General features: G+C 42.6%; 1 non-coding gene and 3 pseudogenes across 1 annotated transcript; 3 read left to right on the forward strand and 1 right to left on the reverse strand.

Moving 5' to 3' along the window:
* On the forward strand, positions 1,065–2,008 carry LOC106501739 (annotated as a pseudogene).
* LOC102178001 lies at positions 2,161–16,471 on the reverse strand (annotated as a pseudogene).
* Positions 13,149–13,221, forward strand: TRNAE-UUC. Its single transcript has one exon. It is a non-coding gene; the product is annotated as a tRNA-Glu (tRNA).
* LOC102186614 lies at positions 16,490–23,627 on the forward strand (annotated as a pseudogene).

Below are 23,789 nucleotides of genomic sequence, written 5' to 3' on the forward strand. Positions count from 1 at the left end.
TATACAGCAGAGCATGAACAGAGGCTGATATATTGGAAAGCACCAAAACATTGAAAGGACCTAAGTGGTGTGTGAGCAAAAAGCAAAATGAAGAGGAGGTTACAAGGCCTCAAAACTCATCCTCATCTGGAGCCTTGCACACCATCATCCACCTTTCGCAAACCAGCATAGAAAACCACTATTCATGTTTAATAGTAATAGTATCTTCTTCAGACTGTGCTGAACACTCAGCTTTTTGCTCATTGCTTTTTATGTATTATCTAACTTAATTCTCAAAATAACACCTTGAGTTAGGTCTCCTTACTATCTTAATTTTTCAGTTGGAGAACAACTAGTTCAGAAATGCCAGTTGATGACCAAAGACTCAGGCTGTTAACTGAGGGCTCTTCTCAGAGTCCCAGCTCCCCACCCACTGCTAAGCCTTCCTTTGAGAACGGCCTCTGCTGGTGGTACCTGCCCCTACTCCTCCAGTTACCCCGCTGCATACCCTATGCGTGTAAGTCTCAGTTAATTCTCTGTGCGACCTCTGAGTTTGGACCAATGAAGACAATAAGTAATTTAAACAGAGCTAAATTCAGTTTAATTTAAATTTAGTAAAGACACATCAAACTTGAGAAATGCTTCATCTGAGAACAGAATTTGACTTGCCAATGAGTATTTGCGGAAATACAAATTACTCATCCTCTGTGTCTACAGCCAGTCTTGGCATATAAACACAACAAAGAAGTGTATGAATTTAATAGGCTAGGAAAATAACTGTCAGAGTTATTAATTCCAAAATGATCATGTTTTGACATATTCAAAATAATTAAAAACTGGAGAGATGATTCATTATGATCCCTCATTCAATACTTTAGAATTCTAGATGAATAATACACTAAATTTCGCTCTTAAGTCCACGCTTTAGAAGTGGAGAATCTTGAAGCACGTATCATTTCTGTAACAAAAAAGTGTTCATAAGATATAAACATTTCAGTTTCGCTGTTACTGCAATCTTAACTAAACTTGACGCTCTATTCCTTTGTCTCCCTTCGCTCTGGACATCCGATTCTTAAGTAACCCGGATGCAGAACATGACAGAAGTGGCACGGTTCATTCTCCTAGGACCAAGCAGCACCAAGAGTCTGCACGTCCCCCTCTCTATAACATTCGCTCTCATTTACTTGGTCGACGTGGTTGGAAACATGGGCACCATCCTGCTGGTGCTGCTGGACTCGCATCTCCACTCGCCCTTGTACTTTTTCCTCAGGAACCTGTCTCTGGCGGATGTTGGCTACTCTACAGCTGTCATCCCCACAGTCCTGGCTGGATTCCTGGAAGGCGAGGGGCCATCTCCTACGACGCCTGTGCTGCTCAGATGTTCTTCTTTGCAGCCCTTGCCACTATGGAAGACTTCCTCTTGGCAGCAATGGCCTATGACCGCTACGCAGCAGTGTGCACGCCCCTCCATTTCACCGCAACTATGAAGACAAGCGTGTGTGCTGGTCTGTCCGCAGGCCCCTGTGTCTGTGGCGTCCTGAATGCCTCCATCCATGTTGGAATCCCCTTCAGTCTCTCTTTCTGTAGGGCCAATGTGGCCCACCACTTTTTCTGTGATGTTCCAGCAGTCATGGTTCTCTCTTGCTCAGATAGGCATGTTGGTGAGATGGTTCTTTTTTATGTAGGCAGTTTCAACATCTTCTTTGCTCTCCTGGTTATCTTAATATCCTACATATTCATATTTATCACCGTTCTGGAGATGCACTCCTCTGCAGGATACCAGAAGGCTTTATCCACCTGTGCCTCCCACCTTGCAGCAGTCTCCATCCTCTATGGTGCGGTCATCACGATGTACTTACAGCCCAGCTCCAGTCATTCCATGGACACTGACAAAATTGCATCTGTGTTCTATACTATGATCATCCCCATGCTGAACCCTTTGGTCTATAGTCTGAGCAACAAGGAGGTCAAGAGTGCTTTCAAGAAGATGATTGCGAGGGCAAGATTGTCTCTAAGATTGTCATTTTAACATTTTAGAATACATAATGATCCAGTTTACTCTGCTCAGATTTTTCCCATGCACTGAGTCACATGCAGAAATTAAGTCCTGGATAACACCCTTATTTTTTTCTAAAGTATATTGTCTAGAATAAGGAAACGTTGTGTTCAGAAATGTAACAACTAAATGAAGATGGCCAAAGAGAAGCATAAAATATTTTGGTTCTGCTTGTCAAAGGGCTTGTTCAGGACCTTTCCATGTCCCACATGCGCTCCAGCATACAGGTAAAGCCGGAAAACAAGCAGCCCGTGGACAGACGTACATGCCCGTACCCTGTAGACCCACATACACGCAGGAGAAGAAAATGGCAGGAGACAGATGGCGAGGGCTTGTTTTTATTAAAAATAATGTGAATAGTGACTTAGTGGATTAAAATATCAATTTATATCTAATATTACTTTCTTTAGCTGAATATCTGTTCTAAAAGTCTTAGTCTGAGAAAAAATAATAAACTTTTGATGAAACTATGTACTTATTTTGTTGGTGTAGTTTACTGACAGATTTATAAACATACCATCTTAAGTGAATTAATAATTGTCTTGATTGAGTCATTTTATTAAGCTGAATTTTCACATCACAGTTTTCAAAAGGATACAATAGCCACAGTACAAGAAAAATGGAGGGAAAATAATACAATAATTTTTAAATTTTTTCATCCATGACTACCAACATTCACCTTTTTTAAAAAATGCACTGAGATAGCAATAACATTGTATATTTTTCTGTTTGCAGTTGCTTTAAAATAAGCTAATGCTGCTTACTAATTCCCTTTAAGTGGTTTATAGCATTATCTAAGTTTCATATCATTGTTGTTACTGTTTAGTCGCTAGGTCATGTCCAGCTCTTGCAACCCCATGGACTATATGGCCCACCAGGCTCCTCCGTCCATGGGATTTCCCAGGCAAGAATACTAGAGTTGGTTGCCATTTCCTTCTGGAGGGGCTCTTCCTGACCCAGGGATTGCACCCATATCTCGTGCACTGGCAGATGGGTTCTTTACCACTGGAACCACCAGGGAAATCCCAAGTCTCGTGTGTACAATGTTATATTTCCACTTCTGTATACAGTACAGTGCATTCATCCCTAAAAGTCTAGTTTCTACTCATCACCATACAGTTTACTTCCTTTAACCACTTCACCCAGCCCCTAGCCCTCTTCACCTCTAAAAGCCACTATTCTATTGTTTTATTTGTGTATTTGCTTTTATTTGGTTTGGTTTGTTCAGCTATAAAGAGAATTAAAACTTGCCATTTACTATAACATCGATAGGCCTAGAGGGTATTATGCCAAGTAAAATAAGTCAGAGAAAGAAAGACAAATGCTGCACATTTTCAATTACAAGTGGAATAAAACAATAAAACAAATAAATGAATGTAACAAAACTGAAACAGACTCACAAATGCGAGACCAAACTATTGGTTACTAGTGTGGAGAAGCCAAGGAAAAGGGGCAAGGGAGAGGAAGGAGATTAAGAAGCTGAACTAGGATATAACACAGAGCGCACGGAACAGAGCCCATATTTTATAACTTTAGATTGAGTATGATCTGGAGACCAACTGAATCACTGTTGTGTACCCCAAACTAATATAATATTGCAAATCAACTGTACTTCAATGTAAAAAAAGAAAATGAATAAAATAGAGTATTAACAGCCAAGCCATGCGTTGGACCCAAGACAACCCTTGAATCTACATTGCGTGGTTCCTAAGACTGTGACCTGCATTGCTGTTCAGCTCTCAGTCGTGTCTGACTGCAACACACCAGGCTTCCCTGTCCTTCACCGTCTCCCAGAGCTTGCTCAAACTCATGTCCATTGAGTCGGTGATGCCATCCAACCATCTCATCCTCTGTCGTCCCCTTCTCCCCCTGCCCATAATCTTTCCCAGCATCAGGGTCTTTTCAAATGAGTCAGCTCTCCGCATCAGGTGGCCAATGTATTGGAGCTTCAGCATCAGTCCTTCCAATGAATATTCAGGGTTAATTGGCTTTAAGTATATTTAGATCAAATTTAATTGAACAAAATTTTCAACTTCACCTTGTCAAGGGTTCACACTGAAGTAAAAGATACGTGCACAGAACATGTGTAGAGGAACTGGATCAACGAGGGCATGTCCATCAGCAGAGGCGACTCTGAGAGGACAGCGTAGCATTGTGCGTGGAGGACAGGCTCTGGGGTGAGGCACACACCAGGCTTCCATTATCTCCCCTAAGCCATTGTGAAAGAGAAAGTGAAAGTGAAGTCGCTCAGTCCTGCCCAGCTCTTTGCGACCCCATGGACTGTAGCCTACCAGGCTCCTCGGTCCATGGGATTCTCCAGGCAAGAATAGTGGACTGGGCTTCCATGCCCTCTCCAGAGAATCTTCCTGATCCAGGGATCGAACCCATGTCTCTTATATCTCCTGCATTGGCAGTCTGGTTCTTTAGAACTAGAGCCACCTAGAGCTTTCATTTGGACTAGGCATATGGAGAAGGAAACGGCAACCCACTCCAGTGTTCTTGCCTGGAGAATCCCAGGGACGGGGCAGCCTGGTAGGCTGCCGTCTACGGGGTCACACAGAGGCGGACATGACTGAAGTGACTTAGCAGTAGCAGTATATCCAAATCCACTAGAGAAAGAAATTGCAGCCCACTCCAGTATGCTTGCTGGAGAATCCTATGGACAGAGGAGAACTGGAGGGTTTTAGTCCATGGGGTAGCCAAGAGTCGGACACGACTGAGCAAATAAACAGCAAACAGCATGTCCAAACCCATAGCGTGTAGAACACACAGAGAGAACCAAGCTATAGAGTTTGGATGATTATTTTATCTTTTTAAAAATTATGATGGCAACATGTTGATTTAACAAAAATGACTCAGTCAAGACAGAAATACTGATTAAGATATGATATTTATGTATCTCTCAGCAAAATGTGCTGAAAGAGTAGATACTTTCATTTAAAAGACTATAATTTTTCCTTCTATTCAGAATATTAAAACAGTTATTTCACAAAAGAAATAACTGCTATTAGACACAATTTTATACTGAATATCTCAACTAACAATTTAAATTATTTTTATCAAAAACTAGCCATGCTCCATTTACCTCTGACAAATTTCCCATTTCAGTGTGTACGTGCCCATAATAGTGACAAATCAAATATAGCAGTACATAATTAGTACATTACCACACAATGAATCAAATATCAGAAGTAAGTTTTGACAAACAGGTCCCAAATTTTCTAATGCTTTTCCTTAGCTATCTTCATTCAGATATTGACTTTCTGAATATGTTTTCTTTTTACCAAAATCAGACTTTTGAAAAGATAAGGATGTCATCTCAGGAATTTAAATGCAGTGTGGTGCTTAAAAAAAGTAACTCATTGCATGGGGAAAATCTGAGAGGAATTAATAAAGGTTACTGTGCTTACTGGGCTTCCCAGGTGACACTAGTGATAAAGAACCCACCTGCCAATGCAAGAAACAGAGATGTGAGTTCCATCTCTGGGTTAGGAAGATCCCGTCTTAGGAAATGGCAACCCACTCCAGTATTCTTGCCTGGAAAATTCTGTGGGCAGAGGAGCCTGGTGGGCTGCAGCCCATGGGACCACAAAGAGCTGGACATGACTGAGCAACTGAGCACATACTGAACACACTGCAGTGTTAGAATCCGTAGAAAATGTTGCCTTCTCAGTGACTGTCTTGAACGCATCCTTGACCTCCATGCTCCCCAGACAATACCCCACGGAGGTCAGCACGGGGATGAGCACAGAGCAGAACACAGACGCCACTTTGTCTGGGTCCGTGGAGTGCCTGGAGCTGGGCTGTAAGTCCGTGAAGATGACGGTCCTGTAGAAGATGGAGGCAGAAGTGGGGTGGGAAGCGCAGGTGGACAAAGCCTTTTGATGCCCCTGAGCTGAGTGCATCTTCAAGATATTTACAAATAAATAGATAGGAAATCAATATAATCAGAAGAGCAAAAGAGACCTTAAAGCTCATGATGGAAACAAGAACCACTTCATTAATGTGCTTATCAGACCTAGAGAGAGCCAGGACAGCTGGAACATCACAGCCTGATGGGCTACGTGGGACTTGCATAAAGAAGGACCGATTATGTCCCCAGCATGGAAAGAGGCATTCAGAAACCTACAAACATGGGATCCCATGGACAGATGTGCACACACATGTGTTGTCGTGGCGGTGGTGTTATTCAAGGGCTTGCCTACTGCTGAGTAGCGGTCATAAACCGCTGAGGCCAGAAGGCAAGGTTCCACACTTGCAAAGGCTACAGAGAAGAACATTTGAGCAGCATGGGCGTTGTAGGAGATGATCTTGTCTCCAGTGAGTAATCCAGCCTTTACTATGGGAGTGGCAGCTGAGGAGGAAGCAAAGTTCGCCAGAGACAGGTTACAAGAAAAAGTGCCCAGGATTGCGCAGACGAGAGTCCAAGAGAGGCAATGTGACCATTCCCAGGTTTCCAATCACACTGATGAGGTAAATGAGAGCAAGCATGATAAACAGGAGGCTCTGCAGCTCTGGGACACTCTTAGTCAAAGGAGGAGGGTCTGTGTCACTTCCATCTTGGTCTCCATCGATGCTGTTTGGGAATTATGAGAGGTACTGCAGCAGTGAGAAATAAAGGGGGAAAGTGACACACAAAAAAGAAATTGCAATGAAATTTAAATGCATTATCATTAACAATTTCTACTTTCAAATTATCCTGATCTAATATTCAGAACTCTACATGTAAATGTGTGTGTGAGTATGTGTGTGCTGCTGGTTGTGTGTGTGTGTGTGTACAATGCGTAGTACTATTATTTTATTTTGCTATTAAAGGAGTTAGAGATTTGAGAGATTATATGATATTCTACAATTTTATTGCTAGTCTAAAAGATTCGAGACTGAAGCCTAATTTTCAAATAATCAAAATCCAGGAAGTTTTAGTCACCTCACTGTCAACACATATAAAAGTACCAATAAATATAAGGATGGTAAAAGGTTAAATTGCTGTTAGATCTTGCTAATTTATTTATTTCCTTTTGTTCTCTGTGTAGTTTAAAGAATAATCCCTTCACACATCCTTTTTTTAACTTTAATAAGAGACCAACTGTTAATGAACAAGAAAAAAATATCACTACCTGCTCAATCAGAGCACCATCTGTCTTATTTTTTATTCATCTTCTTTAGGGAAGCAACAGGAGGGTTCATAAGCACCACTAAATTTCTCACCAGTGGAAATTTTGATATTAAGACTCCAATCTCAAATCACTATCTTGGAAAAAAGGTTCAAAACATCATTGCTATGCTCAAAAAACTCATAGCATGTATAGGCTTCCCATTGTTTTTGCATGAATTACACTTTTCACTAATGGTGTTTATGGAATAATTCTCACTCCTTGAAGAGAAGGGACAGTCAGTCCTGAATAGTGAGTGTGAAATCAGAAATTCAGCCATGAAATAATGCCTAAATAATGATAAAGAAGCTGAACTGTAGGTAGTGGTCAAAAAATTCCAAGTACTTTAAGACAGTGAAAGATCAAGGATGAAACACTAACAAGGACCCAGGAACCAGGACTAACAGGGCCCCAAGAACCCAGATTCAAGTCCCAAATCCACCATTAATTCTTGCTGTGTTCTTGAAGGTATCACTTTCTCCTAGTCTGTAAAATAAACACTGTGAAATTACTCCTCCCGTAGCTAACAGAATTGTGTCTGTAAATAGCAAGTAAGGGAAGGTGTACTGAAAACCTCAGTAGAGAGGGTTACCATTTTAAAGTCATTCAACATAAATTTTATGTTGAGGTTATTTCCTTGGCAATAACGTCGGCTCATAGCAATTCCTCGGGTAGGAGGAAGACCAGTGCGCAAGGACAATGATTAACATTCGGTGAGTGTACGCTGACCAAGGAGCTTGGCATGCAGTCAAGTCCCTCTAAATTGAGGTTGCTTGGAGTGTTGTTGGTATTTCAGAGGCTGGTGTAAGGGAACCAGGAGTGAATTGTAGAGACATGGAGCTCTCCGGGGGTGCCCCCATGGGACCATCTACTGCTCCTCACCCCACTTCCCAGAGAAGAAGTAACTGAACACCCTGTGGGGACCTTATTGCATATGAGCATGCATGCATATTTTGGTATTACTTGCCGTTCTTTTTTTTTCTTTAAATGCATAATTGCAAAACTGCAAAATCCACAAATTTGTGTGTATTATTCCAATAATTTAAATATGTATAGCCATCTAACCATTTACAGAACACTTCTACCATGTAAATGAAACCCACGGTTCTTTGCAGTCCACTCCTCCTAGCCACTGCCCCTGGAAACTACGTACTTGTTTTCTGTGTATAATTTTTTAGCAGTACCCCATTCTTTTGACATTACAGATTGTTTGTTACTCAGTTGAGGAGGGTTATGTTGGTTTAGTGTTTGGTGATTATGAATAAAGCTGATCTACACATATAAAAGGCCCTATGGACGGAGGAGCCTGGTGGGCTGCAGTCCATGGGGTCACGGAGAGTCGGACATGACTGAGCAACTTCGCTTTCGCTTTTCATTTTTATGCATTGGAGAAGGAAATGGCAGCCCACTCCAGTGTTCTTGTCTGGAGAATCCCGGGGACGGGGGAGCCTGGAGAGCTGCCGTCTCTGGGGTCGCACAGAGTCGGACACGACAAGCGACTTAGCAGCAGCAGCAGCAGCAACACACATACCCTAAAGAGTTTTTCTGCAAATATAAGTTTTTATTTCATTTAAGTAAATATCTGTGAGAAAGATAGCTCAGCCATACAGTAAATATATGCTTAATTGAAAAAGAACGTCAAACAGTTTTCTGAATTTGTTCAACCAGCTGGTTCTCACCTGCAATGCATTCCACTGGTTTCATATCTTTCCCAGGGCTCGATGTTTTATTGTGTTTTAAAATTTAATTCTTGTCTCATATCTTTTCTTGCGCTTTCACAAAGATGTCTCAAAGAAATCTCAGAAAATCCTCTTTAAAATCCACATTTGCCTTACCACCACAGCTCTGTCTTAGGAATTTTTTTTCAACAAAGGAATTAGATCCACGATTTCATCTGTCCTTTTGCCTCTGATCTCACACTCCACCAAAAGACAGCACACTGATTTTAGTGCAGCAAAGCTAGTGGTCACGCATTTGTTGTATGCATGGAGATGGTGTCACCCTAAATTTTAATAATTTACTTAACTCCTCCAAACTCCAGTTTCTCATCTGTAAAGAGGGAGATAATAGCACATAAACGTCAAAGGATTGTTAGGAAGATCATGAGATGACATCTATACCAAGGAGGGTGCAATTTCCAGGAATATCAGGTGTTCCCTAAGGTTAAATATTACTCTTTTCTTATTCTCAAAAATCGGTATAGGAATTTTCACAGATATATTGGTGCTCAAACATCTGATTAGCTTTCCCTCACATGTGACTGCTCCATTGCAACTCAGCAGAGATATTTACTAATTGTAGAAAATGGACTTTGGAAAACTGCGTCATGTCAGGGTGGGTGAAAGCGTATGTATGATACACTAGCTGTCTCTTCTCCTGACGGACTGAGGAGGCTCAACTTTCTAGCTCAGTTTGCTGCTGTGGGTGATGACGCTTCCATTAACAGACGTCTTTCAGCGACCACGTTCAGAAGCGCTCTTTCTCACAAAGCAAACTGTGATGGACATAGCGGCGTACTGAGAAGCAGATCTGTGAGAGGCTGAATAGCGTCTCCAAAGAAGTGAGTCCCCAATATCTTGGACCTTTCTATGGCTGCTGTTATGGACTGAATCATGTCCGTCCTCCCCAAATTTAACATAGTGAAGATATAGCCCTTAATGTGACGGTTTCGGAGACACAGATGACAAAGAGGTAGTGAAATTATATAAGGTCATAACAACTGGGCCCTAATCCAATAGAACTTCTGCCTTATAAGCAGAGGGAAAAGTATCAGAGTTCTCTTTCTCTACCTGTGGGGGCGCAGTGAAAAGACTGGCATCTGCAAGCCACAGAGCGATTCCTCACCAGGAACTGAATTGCCCAGCACTTTGATCTTGCAGTTCCCAGCCTCCAGTAATGTAAGAAAAGCAGAGTCTGTTGTTAAGTCACCCAGTCTGTGGCACGCAGTTACAGAAGTCCACGCTGACTAATACAGTTATCTTCTGTGACAAACGCTTTGCAGTTGTGATTAAGTTAACAGCATTGATGTGGGAAATTAACCCAGATTATTCGGTGGGTCCTAAATGCAATAGCCAGTGTTCTTTAAAGAGATAAGGCAGGAAAACGGCAGATTAAGGAATTCCACAGAAACGCCAAGAGCAAGCAGAAATCTCCAGAATCAAATTTTCGTCATAACTCTGAAAAATGTTCAAAGGTTTCGAGCAATTAACAAACACTAAATCATAAAAATCATGACTTAACCATGGAGTTTCAGTCAGTTCACTCACTCAGTCATGTCCAGCTCTTTGCAACCCCATGAACTGCAGCACGCCAGGCTTCCCTGTCCATCACCAACTCCCAGAGCTTGCTCAAACTCATGTCCATCTAGTTGGTGATGCCATCCAACCAGTCTCATCCTCTGTCGTCCCCTTCTCCTCCCACTTTCAATCTTGCCCAGCATCAGGGTCTTTTCCAATGAGTCAGCTCTTCGCATCTGGTGGCCAAAGTATTGGAGTTTCAGCTTCAACATCAGTTCTTTCAATGAACATTCAGGACTGATCTCCTTTAGGATGGATTGGTTGGATCTCCCTTGGATCTCCAAGGGACTCTCAAGAGTCTTCTCCAACACCACAGTTCAAAAACATCAATTCTTCGGTGCTCAGCTTTCTTTATAGTCCAACTCTCACATCCATACATGACCACAGGAAAAACCATAGCTTTGACTAGGTACACCTTTGTCGGCAAAGTAATGTCTCTGCTTTTTTAATATGCTGTCTAGGTTGGTCATAGCTTTTCTTCCAAGAAGCAAGCGTCTTTTAATTTCATGACTGCGGTCACCATCTGCAGTGATTTTGGAGCCCCAGAAAATTAAATTTCTATATGTCAAACCCATAACTGACCTCACGCCAAAGGAACAGAGGCTTCTGAAACCTCATATAACAAAGTATACACTCTTAAAAAATAGTGTAGAAAACTCTCTGTGAAAGGATTACAACCCACAGCAAGCAGCAACAACAACATAACAACCCTGGGAGGAGAAAGATTCTGATCTTTGGAGTTAGCACACTATAATATTCTAAAAGTCCAGTTTTCAACCAAAAACTAAAAGACATTTAAAAAACACGAAAGTATGTTGCATTTACATAAAAATAGAAATTAACAGAAGCACAGACGTTGGACTTACTAGTGAAAGATTTTAAATCAATTGTCTTAAATATCCTTAAAGAATTTAATTAAATATAGAATAAAAGTTTAAATGAATATTGAGAATGCTTTTCCAACAAATAGAGAATATCAACAAGACATTATAAATGGAACCAATAGATTTGGAGTTGAAAAGTATAGTAAATGACAGTTAAATGTAGTCCTACAATAAATGTAGGATATGGATGTGTTAGTAATCTTGACTGCTATAATCATTTCACTATATGTAGAATAAATCTTTGTGTCTTATACTTTACATTTATTTAATTTTTACTTTTAAATTAAATTAAAAATAAGTACAAAGATCAAACTTTTTAGATGCTACAGAAAATATCTAGCTAAGATCACTATAATAAAATACCAAAGATTATACAATAAACACTTAGCTCTTGCACTTCAAAAAGCTGAGAAGTCCAAGATCGAGTAGCTGGTCAACTTATATCTGATAAGAACATCCTTTTAGTCTTGCAGATGGCTAACTTCTTGCTATATCCTCACATGGTGAAGAGAGAGAGCTCTCAATGTCTCTTCTTTCTTTTTAAGCGCATTTCAGTTCAGTTCAGTTCAGTTGCTCAGTCGTGTCTGACTCTTTGTGACCCCATGAATTGCAGCACGCCAGGCCTCCCTGTCCATCACCAACTCCCGCAGTTCACTCAGACTCATGTCCATCAAGTCAGTGATGCCATCCAGCCATCTCATCCTCTGTCATCCCCTTCTCCTCCTGCCCCCAATCTCTCCCAGCATCAGAGTCTTTTCCAATGAGTCAACTCTTCGCATGAGGTGGCCAAAGTACTGGAGTTTCAGCTTTAGCATCATTCCTTCCAAAGAAATCCCAGGGCTGATCTCCTTGATTATTTTTTATTTTTATTTTTTTGTTGTTTTTTTGTTTGTTTGTTTGTTTTTTATCTCCTTTAGAATGGACTGGTTGGATCTCCTTGCAGTCCAAGGTACTCTCAAGAGTCTTCTCCAACACCACAGTTCAAAAGCATCAGTTCTTCAGCACTCAGCCTTCTTCACAGTCCAACTCTCACATCCATACATGACCACTGGAAAAACCATAGCCTTGACTAGACGGACCTTAGTTGGCAAAGTAATGTCTCTGCTTTTGAATATGCTGTCTAAATAAAGGCGTTTAGTCCCCAGCTTATTAACTCCCCACCTTCATGATCAAATCTAACTGCCGATGCCTCTCAGTGCTGCATCTCCAGATGCCATGGCACTGCGTATTAGGGCTTCAGCATGAGAACTGAGAGGAGGCACAAAAATTCATCCATTGCAGAGGGAGACACAGCAGAGTAATAACAGTAATTGTCTTAAATCAGTTTTATTATTTCAAAAAAAATTGAAGTGATTATTCAGTGGCCTGATAGCTTTTAAAAAAATAAGGCAAAATAAATATCAATCTAGATTTCTATAGCCAGATAAATTACTATTTGAATGTGATGGCAAAATCAAACATTATCAGAGATAGAAAAGTCAAAAGTCAACATACTATCCACAGGTGCAGAAGTTCAGTGTAAGTGCTTCAGCAGGAGGTAAGAGGTCAGTTCATCAGACTGGGGAATTTGGAAGAGGAGTAGAGCCTAATGTGTTCTTTCTTTTTCTTCATTCTTATCTGCAGCAAAGGCATCTTTTGATCTTCTATCCTGCTTTATTTATGTAGAAAAAGTAATGGGATAGGAACTGCCCAACAAAGGAGAGACCACTAATCCTAGGATAAATAGTAGGTTAGATTTTCCATAAGCAGACCCAGAGTCAAGGATTTTATTTCAGGAAATTCCCTGAGGGTCCAGCGGTTAGGATTCTGCACTTTCACTGCTGAGGTCCCAGGTTCAACCCCTGGTTGGGGAACTAAGATCCCGAAAGCTGAGTGATGTGGCTAAAAAAAGGAGAGGGGGGATTTCATTTCAAATAGTTGTATTTTAGAGTTAACAGAAGAAAGCACGATTGGGTAGCAAGCAAGTGAATCAGGAACAGAAACTTGGCCAATACAGGCATCTTGAGCGAGTGTGTTACCTGTGTGGACAACTAGGGCTCAGTTACACCAGGGGTCACTCAAAGACTGTATAGACATGCCTCAGAGATTTACTACCTGAAAGATGAAGAATCCGAGGGATTTATCACTCTGCCTCTATCTGCCAACTACTGATGACTGCCACCAGAGAAATTATATGGTCCATACATAGGCTGACCATATTCTAGCATCAAAAAATAAGCCCTCATTGTAAGAGCTGGTACTCTACACAGACAAACTGATTGCCATGGGTTTGTAGACAGGGTACCACTAGCCTATACAAGAGGGTAGTTCCAGATCTGAAGAAGCCCATTTTCCCAGAGACCTAAACCAAAATTTTAAATTATCAGTATTAAAGTTGATTTAATTCCCATCTTTCTTATCCCTGTGCCATATCTGTGTGTTCACTGCAAACCCATAAAAGAAATCAAGATATTGTTTGTCAGTCTCCTAACACTTGCAGTAGTGTAATCTTTGGCTAGAATATTTTAAAAAAAGGAAAGGTGAAAAAGGAAAATGTTTTGTCCATTAAAACAAAATAAAATTTTAGTAGAGACTCTGATGCCGGGAAAGATTGAGGCAGGAGGAGAAGGAGACGACAGAGGAAGAGATGGTTGGATGGTATAACTGACTCAATAGACATGAGTTTGAGCAAGCTCCAGGAGCCAGCGATGGACAGGGAAGCCTGGTGTGCTGCAGTCCATGGGGTCACAAACAGTTGGACACAACTGAGCAGAGGAACCAGAGACCAAATTGCCAACATCCGCTGGATCATGGAAAAAGCAAGAGAGTTCCAGAAAAACATATATTTCTGCTTTTTTGACTATGCCAAAGCCTTTGACTGTGTGGAACACAATAAACTATGGAAAATTCTGAGAGAGATGGGAATACCAGACCACCTGACCTGCCTCATGAGAAACCTGTATGCAGGTCAGGAAGCAACAGTTAGAACTGGACATGGAACAACAGACTGGTTCCAAATAGGAAAAGGAGTACGTCAAGGCTGTATATTGTCACCCTGCTTATTTAACTTCTATGCAGAGTACATCATGAGAAATGCTGGGCTGGAAGGAGCACAAGCTGGAATCAAGATTGCCAGGAGAAATACCAATAACCTCAGATATGCAGATGACACCACCCTTATGGCAGAAAGTGAAGAGGAACTAAAAAGCCTCTTGATGAAAGTGAAAGAAGAAGAGAGTGAAAAAGTTGGCTTAAAGCTCAACATTCAGAAAATGAAGATCTTGGCATCTGGTCCCATCACTTCATGGGAAATAGTGGAAACAGTGTCAGACTTTATTTTTCTGGGCTCCAAAATCACTGCAGTCCATGGGGTCGCTAGGAGTCGGACATGACTGAGCGACTTCACTTTCACTCTTCACTTTCATGCATTGGAGAAGGAAATGGCAACCCACTCCAGTGTTATTGCCTGGAGAACCCCAGGGATGGGGGAGCCTGGTGGGCTGCCGTCTCTGGGGTCACACAGAGTCGGACACGACTGGAGCGACTTAGCAGCATCAGCAGCAGAGTAGTTACCAGAAAATGCACGCCCTCTCAAAGACTTAATGTACAAATTAATTGACTTAAAACATTTGTCTTGCTCTTGAACAATCTGCGAGGTTAAAGTCAACACCACAGACACGAATTTTCAACCCTCAGTATCTGCAATCCAGCTAAAAGTTGACAGTAATGACTCTAAGAATGAGTCTAAGATAGGAGTCAGTCAACACAAGCTAAAATGGGTATCAAACTAAAAAAACTACTTAAACAAAGAAGTCTTGCAGATCCCTGGGTTCTTGCATAGAGTAGTTGAGAAAGCCAATAATACAAGACAGGAATACAGACTGGGGAACACTGTAAAATGAATAAATAAAAGAAAGGTCCAAGTGTATGAAAAAAGTAGAAATCAAAAATAAAACTACAATACTTAAAAACCCATCCACGCCTTAAAGCCCTGCATGTTGTCACCAACATTTTCTAAACCAATAGGCTCCATCATTCTAGCTTAATTATAAGATTATAGATGGCACTCGTCAAGACGGCACTGAACACCCACATTGTGTGAACTGCTTGTCATGATTATTCTATTCAGCTCTCACAAGAACTCTGAAGTAGTTTCCAATATCACCTTCATTTTATTGATAGATGAAAGGAGCTTCAGGAAACTTAGTTTAGGACACAGGTCTCCCAGGCAGTCAATGGTAGGGTTTATACGGGAATGCGTGTGCCTGTCTCCTCAGAACCCGATATCTTACACGCAATCCCATGCCTTCTCTTTAGACCTGATTTTGCTGGGTGTATTTGTCTCTAATGCCCCATGTATCTTACTGCATCTATACACATATTTGTGACTCACTCTACTGTGTCATCCCAAGCATAAAACTTGGTAGAATGGATACCATAATCAAATGTAAATTGAATGAAATTAAAACCAATTCAAATTCATTAATGTCGTTTACTTTGGAAACCATTCTGCTGACTCTAAAGCATTGCTCTGTCTCTTAATAGCCATGTAAACTTGAATAAATTACTCAATCTCTCTGTTGCCATGTTACTTATATATAAATAGTCATAACAACTGTCAATTTAATAAGAATAATGAGAGTATTAAATAAATACATGTGAGCACTATAAAAGCATAAGCTCTTGGGCTGCTAATTCACTTCAGTCATGTCTGACTCTTTGCAACCCTATGGACCGTGGCCCACCAGGCTCCCCATTAAAGGAATTCTCTGGGCAAGAATACTGGAGTGGTTGCCATGCTCTTCTCCAGGGCATCTTCTGCCCCCAGAGACCCAACCCGCATTTCTTATCTCTTCTGCACTGGTAGGCAGGTTCTTTCCCACCTCTTGGAAGACTCAAAAACCTGATTTAGAGATCAATCCATTCCAGGTATATAAGCTTCCAAGCTCATTGTCCCTTCCTGTAACTCATATTTTTCATCTAGGAAATTTACATGTTGGAAAGGTGTCCATGAAGAATCTTCTCTGTGAATTCTATTCTAATAATATAATGCTTGTGCGTTTCTATTTCTGTGCAGCTCTTCTTTCTGCATTACTCTCTCCCTTATTTTCATTACGAGAGCATCTTGTGATTCTTAAATCCATGAAGAACAGCACAGAGGTAACCGATTTCATCCTGCTTGGACTCACAGATGACCCGCAGCTGCAGGCTCCTCTCTTTGCAATCTTCAGCTTCGTCTACCTCACCACTCTGATTGGGAACCTGGGGGTGATCATGTTGATCCTGCTGGATTCTAGCCTCCACACACCTGTGTATTTTTCCTCTGTAACCTGCCTCTGGTGGACTTTTGTTACTCCTCCACTGTCACTCCAAAAGTGACGGCTGGGCTCCCGAAAGCAGACAGAGGCGTCTCCCACCATGTGTGTGCCGCTCAGATGTCCTTTCCACAGTCTTTCCACTGCGGAAAGTTATCTCTTAGCCTCAATGGCCTGTGACCGCCACGCAGCAGTGTGCAAGCCCCTGCATCACACCACCTGCTGCTGCTGCTGCTAAGCCACTTCAGTCGTGTCCGACTCCGTACGACCCCATGGACGGCAGCCCACCAGGCTCCCCCGTCCCTGGGATTCTCCAGGCAAGAACACTGGAGTGGGTTGCCATCTCCTTCTCCAACGCATGAAAGTGAAAAGTGAAAGTGAAGTCGCTCAGTCGTGTCCGACTCTTAGCAACCCCATGGACTGCAGCCCACCAGGCTCCTCCACCCATGGGATTTTCCAGGCAAGAGGACTGGAGTGGGCTGCCATCGCCTTCTCCGATTACACCACCTCCATAACAACAAAGAGGTGTGCTTGTCTCGTCGTCGGCTCTTACGCGTGTGGTGTTCTGAATGCCTCTGTCGACACTGGAGACATGTTCAGTCTCTCTTTCTGTGGGTCCAAGGTAGTCCATCACTTTTTCTGTGATGTTCCAGCAGGCATGACTCTCTCTTGCTCTGAGAAACACATCAGTGAAATGATTCTTGTTCTTGTCTCGTTTGCACTTTTCATAATCTTGATTTCCTACCTGTTCATACTTAGGACAATTTTGAAGGTGCACTCACAAGAGGGATACCAGAAGGCTCTGTCTACCTGCGCTTCTCACCTCAATACTGTCTCCATATTTTATGGGACCATCATCGTCATGTACATACAGCCCAGCTCCAGCCACTCCATGGACACAGACAAAATCACATCTGTGTTCTATACGATCATACCCATGCTGAACCTTGTGGTCTACAGCCTGAGGAACAGAGAAGTCAAGAGTGCATTTAACAAAGCTGCTGAGAAGGCGAAAGTTCCTCTAGATTTTCTCTTGACATAGAAGCTACTAAAGCTCTTTTACCCCTTTTGAATCTGCCCCATGCAGTGACTCAAACGACAATGGCCACTTGGGATGGTAGGATATAGATTTTGTCTCATATTTTTTCTCTCTTTAGTTGAGGAATGGACTAGGCTGAGAAGGCTGAGCGCAGAAGAACTGATGCTTTTGAACTGTGGTGCTGAGAAGACTCTGGAGAGTCCCTTAGACTGCAAGGAGATCCAACCAGCCCATTCTGAAGGAGATCAGCCCTGGGTGTTCTTTGGAAGGAATGATGCTAAAGCTGAGGCCACCTCAGGCAAAAAGTTGACTCATTGGAAGACTCTGATGCTGGGAAGGATTGGGGGCAGGAGGAGAAGGGGACGACAGAGGATGAGATGGCTGGATGGCATCACTGACTCAATGGACGCGAGTCTGAGTGAACTCCGGGAGTTGGTGATGGACAGGGAGGCCTGGCGTGCTGCGATTCATGGGGTCGCAAAGAGTCAGACCAACTGAGAGACTGAACTGAACTGAACTGAACTTAGTTGAGGAATAGTTCCAACCACTTAAAACGCAGACAAAATATAATAATAGCTTTTAATGAAGTATGTTCTTTTGTTGGCATATTTTATCTAGAGCTAAATAATTATAGCAGCTTAATAAACCAATGCTTCAGCCATTACTGAGTGATTTGAAAAGAAAAAGCACATTCATGTGAAATTTACCAAAGGTAAATAGCCCTATTATAATAAAAGGATGCACATGATTCCCTCATTTTTACCTTAATCATTTTTTTACCTTTTTTTTTTAATTGGAAGTTAATTACTTTACAATCTTGTATTGGTTTTGCCATACATCCTTAATCTTATGGGCACTAACTCTTCACATTTTGTTTTTAAAATTTCACTGAAAATACTACTACTACTACTACCCATTTTTTGTCAAAAAATGTTTTGAAATTGTTAATGCCACTCTGTCATTTATGTTCTAGTCAGCTATCTCATATCTCATCAATATTCAGTTCATTCACTCTGCTTCATTCACACTGATCTCTATCGAATCTGGGCCACTCCAAACTTGCCCTTGTCTCAGCTTCTTTGCACTGATGCTTCCACTGCATGGAACATACTTCCACTCATTTCACATTCCTAGTTAAATTTTACCCACCCGGGAGATCGCAGAGGCTTGCCATGAGTTACTTTATAAAATGGTCACTTCCCGCCCACGGACTTTTTTTTCCGAAGCCTGCTCTCTCGTCTCCATAGTCACTAGCATCATGCAGCTCTTATATTTATTTACTCACCTGTTCTTCTCTTTTTCTCAACTTGAATGGAAAATCTCTTGAGCAGTAGCTTAACCTGGTTATTGCACTGGAATTAAAGCTTTGAAACTTGATTTTAAAATTATTTTATTGAGCATGATGACAACTCCAGAAATTCCAAATTATATTTTTTTAAAAAGCAAGCTGCAAAAACTTTAAGGGGAGAATGCACCAGTATCTACTTGACAATGACCCCAATTTCGTGCACCCACTAACATTTAATAATCCCAGTTCTTTTGAAATTCTTCAAACTGCTTGCTCACTAGCAGCCAACCAATCACTGACAAATGTACCTGAAGACCTCTCCCAATTCTAAAAACCGTATCTTAATAAAACGCTTGTATTCATACATTGACTTGTATTTATTCATTTTACTCCACAAGCTGTGTGGCACGGCCAAAAAACCCCATGGATTTATTTCTGACAGTTCTGGAGGCCAAATGTCAAAGGTCAGTTTCATTGGGGTGAATTATGCTATGTCTGCAGAGGTTCCAGGGAAGAACCTGTCCTCCTACGTTGCATCTCCAAGTACTTGCAAGCATGCCTTGACATGTATCTGTATCGATGCCATCCCTGCCTTTGTAGTCACACTAGGTTTCTCCCCTTCAACTCAGTTCAGTCGCTCAGTCCTGTCCGACTCTTTGCAACCCCATGAATCGCAGCACGCCAGGCCTCCCTGTCCATCACCAACTCCCGGAGTTCACTCAGACTCACATCCATCCAGTCAGTGATGCCATCCAGCCACCTAATCCTCTGTCGTCCCCTTCTCCTCCTGCCCCCAATCCCTCCCAGTATCAGAGTCTTTTCCAATGAGTCAACTCTTCGCATGAGGTGGCCAAAGTACTGGAGTTTCAGCTTCAGCATCATTCCTTCCAAAGAAATCCCAGGGCTGATCTCCTTCAGAATGGCCTAATTGGATCTCCTTGCAGTCCAAGGGACTCTCCAGAGTCTTCTCCAACACCACAGTTCAAAAGCATCAGTTCTTCAGCACTCAGCCTTCTTCACAGTCCAACTCTCACATCCATACATGACCACAGGAAAAACCATAGCCTTGACTACACGGACCTTAGGCGGCAAAGTAATGTCTCTGCTTTTGAATATACTATCTAGGTTGGTCATAACTTTTCTTCCAAGGAGTAAGTGTCTTTTAATTTCATGGCTGCAGTCACCATCTGCAATGATTTTGGAGCCCCAAAAACTAAAGTCTGACACTGTTTCCACTGTTTCCCCATCTATTTCCCATGAAGTGATGGGACCAGATGCCATGATCTTCGTTTTCTGAATGTTGAGCTTTAAGCCAACATTTTCACTCTCCTCTTTCACTTTCATCAAGAGGCTTTTTAGTTCCTCTTCACTTTCTGCCATAAGGGTGGTGTCATCTGCATATCTGAGGTTATTGATATTTCTCCCGACAATCTTGATTCCAGCTTGTGTTTCTTCCAGCCCAGCGTTTCTCATGATGTACTCTGCACAGAAGTTAAATAAGCAGGGTGACAATATACAGCCTTGACGTACTCCTTTTCCTATTTGGAACCTGTCTGTTGTTCCATGTCCAGTTCTAACTGTTGCTTCCTGACCTGCATACAGGTTTCTCAAGAGGCAGGTCAGGTGGTCTGGTATTCCCATCTCTTTCAGAATTTTCCACTGTTGATTGTGATCCACACAGTCAAAGGCTTTGGCATAGTCAATAAAGCAGAAATGGATGTTTTTCTGGAACTCTCTTGCATTTTCGATGATCCTGCAGATGTTGGCAATTTGATCTCTGGTTCCTCTATCTTTTCGAAAACCAGCTTGAACATCAGGGAGTTCACAGTTCACGTATTGCTGAAGCCTGGCTTGGAGAATTTTGAGCATTACTTTACTAGCATGTGAAATGAGTGCAATTGTTCAATAGTTTGAGCATTCTTTGGCATTGCCTTTCTTTGGGATTGGAATGAAAACTGACCTTTTCCAGTCCTGTGGCCACTGCTCAGTTTTCCACATTTGATGGCATCTTGAGTGCAGCACTTTCACAGCATCATCTTTCAGGATTTGAAACAGCTCAACTGGAATTCCATCACCTCCACTAGCTTTGTTCATAGTGATGCTTTCTAATGCCCACTTGACTTCACATTCCAGGATGTCTGGCTCTAGATTAGAGATCACATCATCATGATTATCTGGGTCATAAAGATCTTTTTTGTACAGTTTTTCTGTGTATTCTTGCCACCTCTTCTTAATATCTTCAGCTTCTGTTAGGCCCATACAATTTCTGTCCTTTATCGAGCCCATCTTTACATGAACTGTTCCCTTGGTATCTCTAATTTTCTTGAAGAGATCTCTAGTCTTTCCCATTCTGTTCTTTTCCTCTATTTCTTTGCATTGATCGCTGAAGAAGGCTTTCTTATCTTTTCTTGCTATTCTTTGGAACGCTGCATTCAGATACTTATATCTTTCCTTTTTCCTTTGCTTTTCACCTCTCTTCTTTTCACAGGTATTTGTAAGGCCTCCCCAGACAGCCATTTTGCTTTTTTGCATGTCTTTTCCGTGGGGATGGTCTTGATCCCTGTCTCCTGTACAATGTCACAAACCTCATTCCATAGTTCATCAGGCACTCTATCTATCAGAGCTAGGCCCTTAAATCTATTTCTCACTTCCACTGTATAATCATAAGGGATTTGATTTAGGTCATACCTGAATGGTCTAGCGGTTTTCCCTACTTTCTTCAATGTGAGTCTGAATTTGGTAATAAGGAGTTCATGATCTGAGCCACAGTCAGCTCCTGGTCTTGTTTTTGTTGACTGTATAGAGCTTCTCCATCTTTGGCTGCAAAGAATATAATCAATCTGATTTCAGTGTTGATCATCTGGTGATGTCCATGTGTAGAGTCTTCTCTTGTGTTTTGGAAGAGGGTGTTTGCTATGACCAGTGCATTTTCTTGGCAAAACTCTATTAGTCTTTGCCCTGCTTCATTCTGCATTCCAAGGCCAGATTTGCCTGTTACTCCAGGTGTTTCTTGACTTCCTACTTTTGCATTCTAGTCCCCTATAATGAAAAGGACATCTTTTTCGGGTGTTAGTTCTAAAAGGTCTGGTAGGTCTTCATAAAACCGTTCAACTTCAGCTTCTTCAGCATCACAGGTTGGGGCATAGACTTGGATTACTGTGATATTGAATGGTGTGGAGACGAACAAAGATCATTCTGTCATTTTTGAGCTTGCATCCAAGTACTGCATTTCGGATTCTTTCATTGACTATGTTGGCTACTCCATTTCTTCTGAGGGATTCCTGCCCGCATTAGTAGATATAATGGTCATCTGAATGAAATTCACCCATTCCAGTCCATTTTAGTTCACTGATTCCTAGAATGCCGACGTTCACTGTTGCCATGTCTTGTTTGACCACTTCCAATTTGCCTTGATTCATGGACCTGACATTCCAGGTTCCTATGCAAAGAGTTGGATACGACTGAGCGACTGAACTGAATTGAACTGATGCAATATTGCTCTTTACAGCATCAGACCTTGCTTCTATCACCAGTCACATCCACAGCTGGGTATTGTTTTTGCTTTGGCTCCATCCCTTCATTCTTTCTGGAGTTATTTCTCCACTGATCTCCAGCATATTGGGCACCTAATGACCTGGGGAGTTCCTCTTTCAGTATCCTATCATTTTGCCTTTTCATACTGTTCATGGGGTTCTCAAGGCAAGAATACTGAAGTGGCTTGCCATTCCCTTCTCCAGTGGACCACATTCTGTCAGACCTCTCCACCATGACCCGCCCGTCTTGGGTTGCCTCACGGGCATGACTTGGTTTCATTGAGTTAGACAAGGCTGTGGTCCTAGTGTGATTAGATTGACTAGTTTTCTGTGAGTATGGTTTCAGTGTGTCTGTCCTCTGATGCCCTCTTGCAACATCTACCATCTTACTTGGGTTTCTCTTACCTTGGGCGTGGGGTATCTCTTCACGGCTGCTCCAACAAAGCGCAGCTGCTGCTCCTTACCTTGGATGAAGGGTATCTCCTTACTGCCGCCCTTCCTGACCTTCAAGGTGGGATAGCTCCTCTAGGCCTTCCTGTGGCCACGCAGCCACTGCTCCTCGGGTTGCTCCTCCCGGCCGCCGGCCCTGGCCTCGGGCGCGGGGTGGCTCCTCCCGGCCGCCCCTGACCTCGGACTTTGGTAGCTCCTCTCGGCTGTTCCTGTGCCTTCACAGCCTGGCACTCTCGACCGCTGCCCCTGACCTCGGACATAGGGTAGCTCCTCTCGGCTGCGCTTAGTGCTCCGGATCGCCGCCGCCCGCGCTGACACTTCCCCAATCAGACCCTCCAGCCCGACCCCAGCCGCCCCAGTGGCCCAGTTTTCGCGGCACCTGGACCTGTCCCGGCTCCGAGGCCCCACCCCCTATGCCAGGCTTGGTTCCCCCATCCCCTGCCCCGGCCCATTCTCGCTGCCTCTCCAAGTGGGCCCAACTAGGTTCTCGGCCTTTCTTGGTCAGGTGCAGCCCCGACGCCCTGGCCTCGCGCAGCGCAGGCCTGGAGCCCGGCAGGGGGCGACGAAAGCCAGGGCCAAGCCGGTGGGGTCGGGTGAGGCTCACTCCCCCGGCCTCGGGCGGCAGCAGCAGGCCTTAGGCTGCGGCTTCTCCTGAGACTCGTGCAGGAGGGAGCCAAAGAGGGAGTAATAAAAAAAAAAAAATAGAAAGAAAGAAAAAGAAACCGCGGCTGTATGGATCAAATGATTGTACTCTTTTTTGAGATTTTTTTGATGTGGACAGTTTTTAAAGTTTTTATTGAATTTGTTACAATATTCC

This window comes from Capra hircus, chromosome 15 (genome assembly GCF_001704415.2).
Source record: "Capra hircus breed San Clemente chromosome 15, ASM170441v1, whole genome shotgun sequence".
In the NCBI taxonomy this organism is placed as follows: Eukaryota; Metazoa; Chordata; class Mammalia; order Artiodactyla; family Bovidae; genus Capra; species Capra hircus.